Source organism: Oratosquilla oratoria, chromosome 13 (genome assembly GCF_046742065.1).
Source record: "Oratosquilla oratoria isolate Oo_2021 chromosome 13, ASM4674206v1, whole genome shotgun sequence".
Classification (NCBI taxonomy): domain Eukaryota; kingdom Metazoa; phylum Arthropoda; class Malacostraca; order Stomatopoda; family Squillidae; genus Oratosquilla; species Oratosquilla oratoria.
Genome location: NC_134789.1, coordinates 55,422,405 through 55,434,904, shown reverse-complemented (window position 1 = coordinate 55,434,904; position 12,500 = coordinate 55,422,405). Strand labels below are relative to the sequence as shown.

Below are 12,500 nucleotides of genomic sequence, written 5' to 3'. Positions count from 1 at the left end.
CCTTTTCCTATAGCTTTCTCACATATCTGCCTTACCATAAAAATCTTATCTACACATCCCCTACCTGTCCTAAAACCACACTGTTCTTCACCAATTACTCCCTCTGTCCTCTCCTAATCCTCTCAATCAAGACCCTCCCATAAGCCTTCCCAACTACACTCAACAAGCTGAACCCTCATTAACTACTACACTCACACTTGTCCCCTTTTCCTTTGTAAAGCGGAACTATACAGGCACTCCTCCAGTCCTCCGGCACTCTACCCTCTCTCCAGCAAACATTAAATAACCTCACCAGCCAGTCCACCATAACTGTACCTCCTTTCTTCAGACATTCTGCATGGCATCCATCCAACCCAGGTGTCTTACCTGCTCTCATCATCTTAACGGCTGCTTTCACTTCATCCTTCCCAATTTCTCCTCCATTATCCTCACTCATCACTCACATTTTCTTAGCGCTTCCCACTGCAACTACCTTTCCCTCCCTATCCTCCTTTACATTTAGCAACTCCCTAAAATACTCTGCCCACCTTCCTCTCACTGCCTTCTCTTCCATTATCATCTCTCCATCTGCACCTTTTACCTTTTCTTCTCTACTTGATTCGCCTCCTTTTCCTCTTTTGATTTCCTCCCAAAACATCTATTTATTACTTTCAAAATTTTCTGTCATACTTTTTCCCCATTTCACATCTGCTCTCCTTTTTGCTTCCTTTATCTTATGCTTAACTTCCTTTCTCTTTACTTTGTACCTCTTATACGATTCCCTCTTATAAATGTGACTAAATCACAAAATTCTTTTAACCGTAGTTCCCTGAAGGAAAGCTCGTGGAAACTATTTTTTCCTTTCCGTTTTGCTCGGTTGTGCTATACAGAGCTGACCTCCCCTTCACTCCTAAGTACCACAGCGGCTGGCATCTATGGCGAAGCCATCAGGAAGCACATCTTGCGACGTCGGGCATGAATTTGCACGACGACGACGACGACGACGGCCAAATCTGCCTGGCGGTGGCAGTCGCAACGGAGCCCTTCGTGCCAGGTCGCAAATCGACGATCCTAAAATCGCGCTTCGACCGCGGCTTCCGGAGAGACCACCGGCCTCTTTGGCATCTACAAGTGGAGGCCACTGTACACAGACCACCCAGCCGAAGCTTGGCTAGGCAAGCCCACCCGCCCCTTCACGTGCTGGTGGGGAACGATGACTGTCCATGGGGTGCAGCTTTGACGACCGCGTCACTCCATCGTCATAAGACTTTTGCACCACTGTACAGTACGCGTCACTCTAGTGCATCACGCAAAAGGTAAGTCGTCTAATACTGACAGTCCTTTTTTTTTTTTTTTTTTTTTTTTTTTTTTTTTTTTTTTTTAAAGCTGACACCACTCATAACACTGACGATCTCTTCTTGTGTTAATCTGGTTAACGATAAACAATATAATTCAGCTGAATGTGGGACGGAGCATTGATGAAAGAGTCGGATTTGGTTAGGTAAGGTTAAGTTAGATTTTTTTTTCTTTTTTAGAAGTAGCCTTTCCAGTAACGCGATCTCTCCCTCTTTTACTTTCTTTGCAAACAGCGTTCTCAGTAACGCAATGTCACTCTCTTTCTCTCGTTCTGGACTCGAGAGGCCCGTTCTTGCTCTGTTCTTTGGTGATTTTGAAATACTCTTAATGTTGAGAAGGTTGGAAATACACAGGATGTGTACTCTACATTCGTTTATCAAACGGTGAAGTTGGATTTCTTATTGCTTGTCTTATCCTTGTCTTCCCCGTCTCAGTCTCTGTTCCCCCACTCTCTCCGTCTCCCTCTCTTCCTCTCTATCCCCCTCTCTCTTTCTCTCCCTCTCCCCTCTCTTTCGTTCTCTCTCTCTCTCTATCTATCTATTTACCTATCTCTCTCTCTTTCTCTCCCTCTCCCCTCTCTTTCGTTCTCTCTCTATCTATCTATTTACCTATCCCTCTCTCTCTCTCTCTCTACCTGTCTATCTACCTATCACTCTCTCTCTCTCTATCTGTCTATCTATCTATCTATCTATCTATCTATCTAAAGCATACCTTCACTATCTCTTTCTCTCTCTATCTCTCCCACCCCCGCGCTCTCCTACTCCTCCTCCTCCTCCCCCTCCTTCTACGTCTTCTTTTCCTCCTCCTCCTCCTCCTCCTCCTCATCGTCGTCGTCATCATCATCATCATCATCATCATCGTCATCATCTCATCATCATCATTACCCTTCTTTTAATAATTATCTTTTCTTCTTCATCATCATCATCACCATCATCATCACCCTTCTTATCATAATTATCTTTTCCTTCTTTTCTTCTTCTTCTTCTTAATCATCATCATCATCATCATTACCTTTCTTATCATAATTATCTTTTCCTTCTTTTCTTCATCATCATCATCATCATCATCAATATCCTCCTCCTTCTCCTCTTCCTCCTAATCATCATCTTTTTCTTCTCCTCCTTCTTTTTCATTTTTCTTTTATTCTTTATCCTTTTCTTCTTATCGTCACCATAATTATTATTACCATTATTATTATTATGATTATCATGGTTATCATGAATATCATCATTATTATCATCATCATTATTTTTATGATTATTATTATCATTGTTATTATTATCATTATTATAATTGTTATTATTATTATTATTATTACTATTATTATTATTATTATCAATATTATTATTGTTATCATTATTATTATTATTATCATTATCATTATCATTATCAATTTTATTATTATTATTATTATTATTATTATTACTATTATTATTATTATTATTATTATTATTATTATTATTATTATTATTATTATTATTATTATTATTATTATTATTATTATTATTATTATTATTATTATTATTATTATTATTATTACTATTATTATTATTATTACTATTATTATTATTACTATTGTCATTATTATTAATATTTTACTCACAAAGTATTTATGTTCGGCGTATATCCTCTCATGGTGTTTCCCATTGACTTGGCGGGTGCAAAGGCCAACCTGGGACGACTCCAGACGCACACACACACACACACACACACACTTTCAACGAACGGACGGCTTGACGAACGCTCTGAAGAAAAGTGCAGATTGAGGATACCAACGCAAAGAGAAGTGCCTTTTTGTATTTGCAGGGGGGGGGGAATTGCTCGTGAGGTAGTGGGAAAGTAAGGAAAGAGGAGCGGGGCCGGGATTACTGGGGAAATGGAAGATAATGAGGATGTGGAGGACTTGGCCCAGGCAGACGGGCGGAAGATCAACATGAAACGACCACCGGATGACGAAATGGCAAATAAAAATGTAAAGATTAGAAGTATAGAGAGGAGAAATACAGTAGAAAGTGACGAGAATATGTTCCAGGGATTTAAAGAGGGTGGGGGGGACACAACCCCCCCCAGACTGATAAGACTAGAGGAGAGAGTTGATAAGGTGATCGAGGACTTGGAACGTAAGTTAGGTAATGTAGGCTCCATTCTACAAAGAATTGAAAGATTGGAACAACTAGAGAAGGCTAACAGAAACTTAACTGAAGAAGTAGAGGACCTAAAAAGACAGTTAGGAAATGTAAAGGAGGAGAATGAGAAATTGAAGAAGAATAGTAATGAAAACAGTGAGAAAATAGCTACAGAAGCTAAAAATTGGAGAATAACTCAAGAAGGGAATAAGGTTTCATTCACTGACATAGTCAAACAGCAATTGAAAGAACATAATGAAGACTCAGTTATTAAAGTGATGAGACAGAAGGAGAATATAGTAAGAGAATTAGCTGACAAAAAGAAATGTATAATTATATTAGGAATGGAAGAGAAACATAACCCAGATAGAACCGCAAGAATCAAGGAGGAAAATGAAAGGGTAAGCAGTTTATTAAAATTAGTCCAGGAAGATGAACCAGAAATTATAAAGGAAATTGAGGAAAAATTCAGACTCGGAAAATATAGTACAGATAAGACCAGACCAATTAAGATTAAATTCAGGTCACAAACAACGGCAGAGAAAATTCTATCCAAGACAGGGAAACTAGCAACAAATGATCAATATAAAAAGGTATGGATAAAAAGAGAAATGAATAAGGAGGAAAGAGAGGCAGAAAAGCAGAAAAGAATTGAAGCTAAGGCAAAAAACGAGGAAAGAACGGAGTCAGAGAAAGAGAGATTCTATTGGAGAGTAGTGAACATGAAAATAAAGCAGTTCGACATACTAAAGAAAAACATAAGGGAAACAGAGAACATAATGGAAGTGGCAGAAAACTAAGAGTGTCTTACACAAATATAGATGGATTGATAACAGGATTGAATGAACTGAATGATTATTTGAAAGAAAAAGAACCGGACATAATGGGAATTGTAGAAACAAAATTAAAAGGCCCACTACCACCCAACAGTGTAGGACATGATACATACAATTATTGGATTAGAAACAGAGAGAAAAAACAAGGGGGTGGAGTTATGTTCCTGACAAAGAAGGATATAAACGTGAAAGGTGTCATATATGGAAAGAATACAGTAGAGATGATTATGATAGAAGTGGAAGACCGAGATAAGAAGAGCAGAAAATTTGTGATCAACTATGTGCCTCCGAAAACAGCCTCATGGGAGGAGAATGAACATAAAAGTATGTTAGAGGACACAAAGATAGCATTAACTAAAATAATGGAAGACGGAGGAAGAATAGTTATGATGGGCGACTTTAATTGCAAAGAAATCTGCTGGGAAGAAATGACAGTAAAGAGTGGTGATGACTCATGGGGAAATGCTCTACTTGAGATGATTACTGACCATTCAATGACACAATGGATACAAGAGAACACTAGGTATAGAAATGAAGAAGAACCATCGAGGCTAGACTTAATAATTACATCTGAACCTAGAATAGTGGACAAGATTGAATATAAAACACCAATAGGTAAAAGTGACCACATATTGATTGAACTGGAACTTAATGAAGAAAAATATATGAAAAGAAATGAACAATATAGAAAAGGAAGAATGATGTATGAAAAAACAAACTTTGATAAAATAAGAGAATTCTTCCAACAAGAAAACTGGGAAGAAATATACAAAGAAGAAACATCAGTGGAAGAGAAATGGAATATTTTGACAAAAATTTACAAAGAAGGAGTGGAAAAGTATGTCCCAAGACAAAAACAAGAAAAAGAATATGTAAAATGCTGGTACAACAAAAGTTGTAGGGAGTTAAAAGACAAAAGAGACAAAGCCTGGACCGGATGGAAAAAAGACAGAAGACCTGAAAAATGGAAAATATATACTGGTTATAGAAATGAATATGTACAAAAGTGCAGAGAGGAAAAAAGAAAATATGAAAAAGATGTTATAGAAAAGTGTAAAGATCAACCAAAACTATTCTACAGATTTGTAAACAATAAACTGAAAAACAAACAAGACTTGGAGAAATTAAGACAAGGGGGAGTTGAATACACTGAGGAAATGGAAATGGCAGAAATTATGAACAAACATTTTAAATCAGTGTTTACAAGGGAAAATATACAACCTGAAGAGATTGAGTGGAAGGAAAAAGTCCCCCCTATGGAAGAAATAGAAGTAACGAAGAATGAAATATTGACACACTTGGGTAATTTTGATGTCAGAAAATCGCATGGGCCAGATGAAATAGCAAACTGGATTCTGAAAGAATGTAGGAATGAACTGGCAGACAAAATACATAGCATAATAAGCAGTTCCTTAAAAGAAGGAAAAGTTCCAGAAGATTGGAAAAAAGCAAATATAGTACCTATATATAAAGGAGGAAATAAAGAAGAACCTACCAACTATAGACCAGTCTCTCTAACAAGTACAATAGCAAAAATATGTGAAAGAATTATCAAAAGTAGATGGGTAAAATACTTGGAAAAAAACAACGTACTAAATCCAAGGCAATTTGGATTCAGACAAGGACGATCATGCGTCACCAATTTAATATGTTTCTATTCAAGGCTAATAGATATAATACAAGAAAGAGATGGATGGGCTGATTGTGCATTTCTAGACCTAAAAAAAGCTTTTGACAAAGTACCACATAAGAAGTTGCTTAAGAAATTAGAATATGAAGGAGGAATACAAGGTAAATTGCTAAATTGGATGGAAGACTTTTTGCAAGAAAGAAAAATGCGAGTAGTGATAAGAGATCAGCACTCAAAATGGAATGAAGTAATAAGCGGTGTCCCGCAGGGAACAGTTCTGGCCCCAATAATGTTTGCTATATATATTAATGATATGGATGAAGGAATTGAAAGCTATATGAGCTTCTTTGCAGATGATGCAAAATTACTGAAAAGAGTGAAAACTGAAGAAGATTGTGAATCACTACAGAGAGATCTAAATAAAGTACAAGAATGGAGTAGGAAGTGGGAGATGGAGTTCAATACAAAAAAGTGTAGTATAATGGAATTTGGAAAAAGCAAAAACAGAATAACAGGAGCATATAATTTAGGAGAAGAAGGAATAAAAAGAGTAGAAAATGAGAGGGACCTGGGAGTCATTGTTATGAATAATATGTCACCTGAGAAACATATAAATAAGATTTTTGGAGAAACTTATAATTTAATAAGAACAATCAAAGTGGCATTTACATACCTGGATGAAGAAATGGTGAGGAAAATCCTAGTCACCCTGATAAGACCAAGATTGGAATATGCAGCAACGATATGGTCACCAAGTACAAAAAAATGTATAAAAAAACTTGAAAGAATACAAAGAGCAATTACTAAACTGGCACCAACACTCTCAAAACTATCATATGAAGAGAGACTACAAAAACTTAAACTACAGACACTAGAGCAAAGAAGAGAGAGAGGAGATTTGATAGCTATTTACAGAATCATGAAAGGCATAGAAATTACTGATAGAGAGAATCTGATAAAATGGGATGACAGAAATACAAGAGGACACGGAAAGAAAATAAAAAAAGACAACTATAGAAGAGATTTGAAAAAGAACAGCTTTCCTCACAGAGCAATAGACAGTTGGAACAAGTTAGACAAAGAAGCGGTGTACAAAAACAATACATGAATTTAAAAATAGTTTAGATAAAATGAGATATGAAGACGGGACCTCACGAGCATAGCTCCCCTTCCCGTAAAATACAACTAGGTAAATACAACTAGGTAAATACACACACACACACACACACACACACACACACACACACACACACACACACACACACACACACACACACACACACACACACACACACACACACACACACACACACACATACACACACACACACACACACACATACACACACACACACACACACACACACACACACACACACACACACACACACACACACACATTGGAACAAGTTAGATGAGAAAGTGGTGTGTGCAAAAACAATACATGAATTTAAAAATAGTTTAGATAAAATGAGATATGAAGAGCATAGCTCCCCTTCCCGTAAAATACAACTAGGTAAATACAACTAGGTAAATACACACACACACACACACACACACACACACACACACACACACACACACACACACACACACACACACACACACACACACACACACACACACACACACACACACACACACACACACACACACACACACACACACACACACACACACACACACACACACACACACACACACACACACACACACGTACGCAACATCCGCTGAAGACCTGGGATTGTCGACACCTGTTCGGAAGACACCACGGAGTCGCTACCTAGTGATGTCGAGGGATCTCGCCCAGAAGGCCATCGAAGAGTCTTGAGTGTTCTTCGTGATTCTGGAGGATTAACACAAGGCCACATCGTTGTCGTGAAGGTTCTGTCTACTGAGTGACGTAGCATGGAGTGAAGTGACGTGATGTAAGTGCTGTAGGGACATTTACGCAGTCTAACCCAGTTTGTCAAACAAGCGTTTGAAGTGATGTTTGACAAACTTGTTTGATAAACAAATACCCCATTCACGGTCAAACATCACTTCAAACGCTTGTTTGACAAACCGGGTTTGACAAACGAGAAAGTAATTTTGATGTGTCATTTGACTCTAAAATGTCCGGACTAACTAGGCAAACCTTGATGTTAAAGATTCTAGATTACTGGAATCTTTTTTTGTTCATTTATTTTTTTTTGTGAAATACGCAAACCATTCTTATTGTGAAATAAACGCTTATGGCGAACAAAACTCGACTGAAGTGGCAAAGCAAAATACTTTAATGATATGAATGAAATAGAAAACACCAAAATAATAAAATAAATAGAAAATGTGAGAAAATTAAACTGGGGACAAGATCGTACTGGCCTTTCTAGTAAATAATCATGACGCGTTCACGTGTTTGTAGTGTCACGACAGAGTAAACGCACGACTTATGCGCCTGTTTCTCGTGGGACATGTTTATGTTGGAGATTGTACGCGCACCAATTCACGGTAATCTGTGTCGGGTTTAATAATCTCTCCGCATCCGAAAATTCTCCGACATCTTTGTGATATTCTTATTTGACGACAGATGGCGTCACAGTCGCCTCATCAAAGGTTTAGGTTGGAAAGTGAGGGGAAGGGGTGGAGGAAAGTCACCCCTAAGCCTCCCCACCCTGACCCTCCTATACGAAATTTGAAAATTGGAGAGTAACTAGTCAGAAACATGAAAAGAGTAGTTATTGATAAATTAGGACGATAATATCGCCACTTGGGATGACCGTATAGCCGTCGCTGTATGTCAACGACACGCCATGCTCGATCAGTATCGTTGTTGTATGGCGGTGTTTTGTAGATCCCAACCAACACTTGGCAACATTTATGCTATTCTGTCCTAGCCTCAGCCCTATCGAACTAGCTTCAACCTTATCTAACCTAGCCTTATCTAACCTAGCCTAACCTAAATTACATGAGGTGACTGACGTCATATCGAATAAAAAAGAGCCAAAGGATTCACAACAAAGGGAAAACATGAATGGATTGACATGTATGTTTCTAGAGTCAATAACAACGATGGGGAGTATGTAGAGATTAGTGTTGGGAGTAGCTGAGATGTAGGTGAGGAGTGGGAAGAAAATTACGGAGGCCGGGAAGGGCAAGTATGAGGAGAGTGAAGCTTTAGAAAAGTGTGCAGAGAGACAAAGTGAAAATGTATTCAAACAAAGTTGCCCTTTCATTTTATATATATGTACACACACACACACACACACACACACACACACACACACACACACACACACACACACACACACACACACACACACACACACACACACACACACACACTTCAACGAATGGACGGCTTAGAAGACGTTCTGAAGAAAAGTGAAGTCTGTGGATCCCAACGCAAAGAGAAGTGCCTAGTGTTTTTGCAGGGTGGGGGGGAAATTGCTCGTGGAGTAGTGGGAACGTAGGGAAAGAGGAAAAGGGGAGGGATTACTGAGGGAAATGGAAGGAAATGAGGAGGGAGTAGACTTTGACCAGCCAGACAAGCGGAAGGTAAACAAAAGACTTAGCGAGGATCAAATGTCTAATAAAAATGTAAAGATTAGAAGTATAGAGAGGAGCAATACAGAAGAAAGTGACGAGAATATGTTCCAGGGATTTAAAGAGGGTGGGGGGGACACAACCCCCCCCCCCCCCCGACTGATAAGACTAGAGGAGAGAGTTGATAAGGTGATCGAGGACTTGGAGCGTAAGTTAGGTAACGTAAACTCCATTTTTCAAAGAATTGAAAGGTTGGAACAACTAGAGAAGGCTAACAGAAACTTAACTGAAGAAATAGAGGACCTAAAAAGACAGTTAGGAAATGTAAAGGAGGAGAATGAGAAATTGAAGAAGAATAGTAATGAAAACAGAGAGAAACTAGCTACAGAAGCTAAAAATTGGAGAATAACTCAAGAAGGGAATAAGGTTTCATTCACTGACATAGTCAAACAGCAATTGAAAGAACATAATGAAGACTCAGTTATTAAAGTGATGAGACAGAAGGAGAATATAGTAAGAGAATTAGCTGACAAAAAGAAATGTATAATTATATTAGGAATGGAAGAGAAACATAACCCAGATAGAACTGCAAGAATCAAGGAGGAAAATGAAAGAGTAAGCAGTTTATTAAAATTAGTCCAGGAAGATGAACCAGAAATTATAAAGGAAATTGAGGAAAAATTCAGACTCGGAAAATATAGTACAGATAAGACCAGACCAATTAAGATTAAATTCAGGTCACAAACAACAGCAGAGAAAATTCTATCCAAGACAGGGAAACTAGCAACAAATGATCAATATAAAAAGGTATGGATAAAAAGAGAAATGAATAAGGAGGAAAGAGAGGCAGAAAAGCAGAAAAGAATTGAAGCTAAGGCAAAAAACGAGGAAAGAACGGAGTCAGAGAAAGAGAGATTCTATTGGAGAGTAGTGAACATGAAAATAAAGCAGTTCGACATACTAAAGAAAAACATAAGGGAAACAGAGAATACAATGGAAGTGGCAGAAAACTAAGAGTGTCTTACACAAATATAGATGGATTGATAACAGGATTGAATGAACTGAATGATTATTTGAAAGAAAAAGAACCGGACATAATGGGAATTGTAGAAACAAAATTAAAAGGCCCACTACCACCCAACAGTGTAGGACATGATACATACAATTATTGGATTAGAAACAGAGAGAAAAAACAAGGGGGTGGAGTTATGTTCCTGACTAAGAAGGATATAAACGTGAAAGGTGTCATATATGGAAAGAATACAGTAGAGATGATTATGATAGAAGTGGAAGACCGAGATATGAAGAGCAGAAAATTTGTGATCAATTATGTGCCTCCGAAAACAGCCTCATGGGAGGAGAGTGAACATAAAAGTATGTTAGAGGACACAAAGATAGCATTAACTAAAATAATGGAAGACGGAGGAAGAATAGTTATGATGGGCGACTTTAATTGCAAAGAAATCTGCTGGGAAGAAATGACAGTAAAGAGTGGTGATGACTCATGGGGAAATGCTCTACTTGAGATGATTACTGACCATTCAATGACACAATGGATACAAGAGAACACTAGGTATAGAAATGAAGAAGAACCATCGAGGCTAGACTTAATAATTACATCTGAACCTAGAATAGTGGACAAGATTGAATATAAAACACCAATAGGTAAAAGTGACCACATATTGATTGAACTGGAACTTAATGAAGAAAAATATATGACAAGAAATGAACAATATAGAAAAGGAAGAATGATGTATGAAAAAACAAACTTTGATAAAATAAGAGAATTCTTCCAACAAGAAAACTGGGAAGAAATATACAAAGAAGAAACAACAGTGGAAGAGAAATGGAATATTTTGACAAAAATTTACAAAAAAGGAGTGGAAAAGTATGTCCCAAGACAAAAACAAGAAAAAGAATATGTAAAATGCTGGTACAACAAAAGTTGTAGGGAGTTAAAGGACAAAAGAGACAAAGCCTGGAACAGATGGAAAAAAGACAGAAGACCTGAAAAATGGAAAATATATACTGGTTATAGAAATGAATATGTACAAAAGTGCAGAGAGAAAAAAAGAAAATATGAAAAAGATGTTATAGAAAAGTGTAAAGATCAACCAAAACTATTCTACAGATTTGTAAACAATAAACTGAAAAACAAACAAGACTTAGAGAAATTAAGACAAGGAGGAGTTGAATACACTGAGGAAATGGAAATGGCAGAAATTATGAACAAACATTTTAAATCAGTGTTTACAAGGGAAAATATACAACCTGAAGAGATTGAGTGGAAGGAAAAAGTCCCCCCTATGGAAGAAATAGAAGTAACAAAGAATGAAATATTGACACACTTGGGTAATTTTGATGTCAGAAAATCGCATGGGCCAGATGAAATAGCAAACTGGATTCTGAAAGAATGCAGGAATGAACTGGCAGACAAAATACATAGCATAATAAGCAGTTCCTTAAAAGAAGGAAAAGTTCCAGAAGATTGGAAAAAAGCAAATATAGTACCTATATATAAAGGAGGAAATAAAGAAGAACCTACCAACTATAGACCAGTCTCTCTAACAAGTACAATAGCAAAAATATGTGAAAGAATTATCAAAAGTAGATGGGTAAAATACTTGGAAAAAAACAACGTACTAAATCCAAGGCAATTTGGATTCAGACAAGGACGATCATGCGTCACCAATTTAATATGTTTCTATTCAAGGCTAATAGATATAATACAAGAAAGAGATGGATGGGCTGATTGTGCATTTCTAGACCTAAAAAAAGCTTTTGACAAAGTACCACATAAGAAGTTGCTTAAGAAATTAGAATATGAAGGAGGAATACAAGGTAAATTGCTAAATTGGATGGAAGACTTTTTGCAAGAAAGAAAAATGAGAGTAGTGATAAGAGATCAGCACTCAAAATGGAATGAAGTAATAAGCGGTGTCCCGCAGGGAACAGTTCTGGCCCCAATAATGTTTGCTATATATATTAATGATATGGATGAAGGAATTGAAAGCTATATGAGCTTCTTTGCAGATGATGCAAAATTAC

At 37.3% G+C, this 12,500-nt stretch overlaps 2 protein-coding genes across 3 annotated transcripts in view; both read left to right on the top strand.

Moving 5' to 3' along the window:
* Positions 1–958, top strand: part of LOC143032243 (adenosine receptor A3-like) — a 25,255-nt gene extending 24,297 nt beyond the window's left edge. The window contains exon 8 of the mRNA XM_076196714.1: positions 1–958. This exon is cut by the window's left edge and continues 1,915 nt beyond it. The gene's annotated coding sequence lies outside the window, so the exon portion shown is untranslated.
* A 114-nt stretch (positions 959–1,072) lies between these two features.
* LOC143032438 (protein trapped in endoderm-1-like) overlaps positions 1,073–12,500 on the top strand; it is a 55,305-nt gene continuing 43,877 nt past the window's right edge. The window contains exon 1 of one of the 2 annotated variants that reach the window (XM_076197218.1): positions 1,073–1,295. The gene's annotated coding sequence lies outside the window, so the exon portion shown is untranslated. Of the gene's footprint in view, positions 1,296–7,613; positions 7,856–12,500 lie in introns of those variants that run through there. The other variant, XM_076197217.1, reaches the window with a different exon arrangement.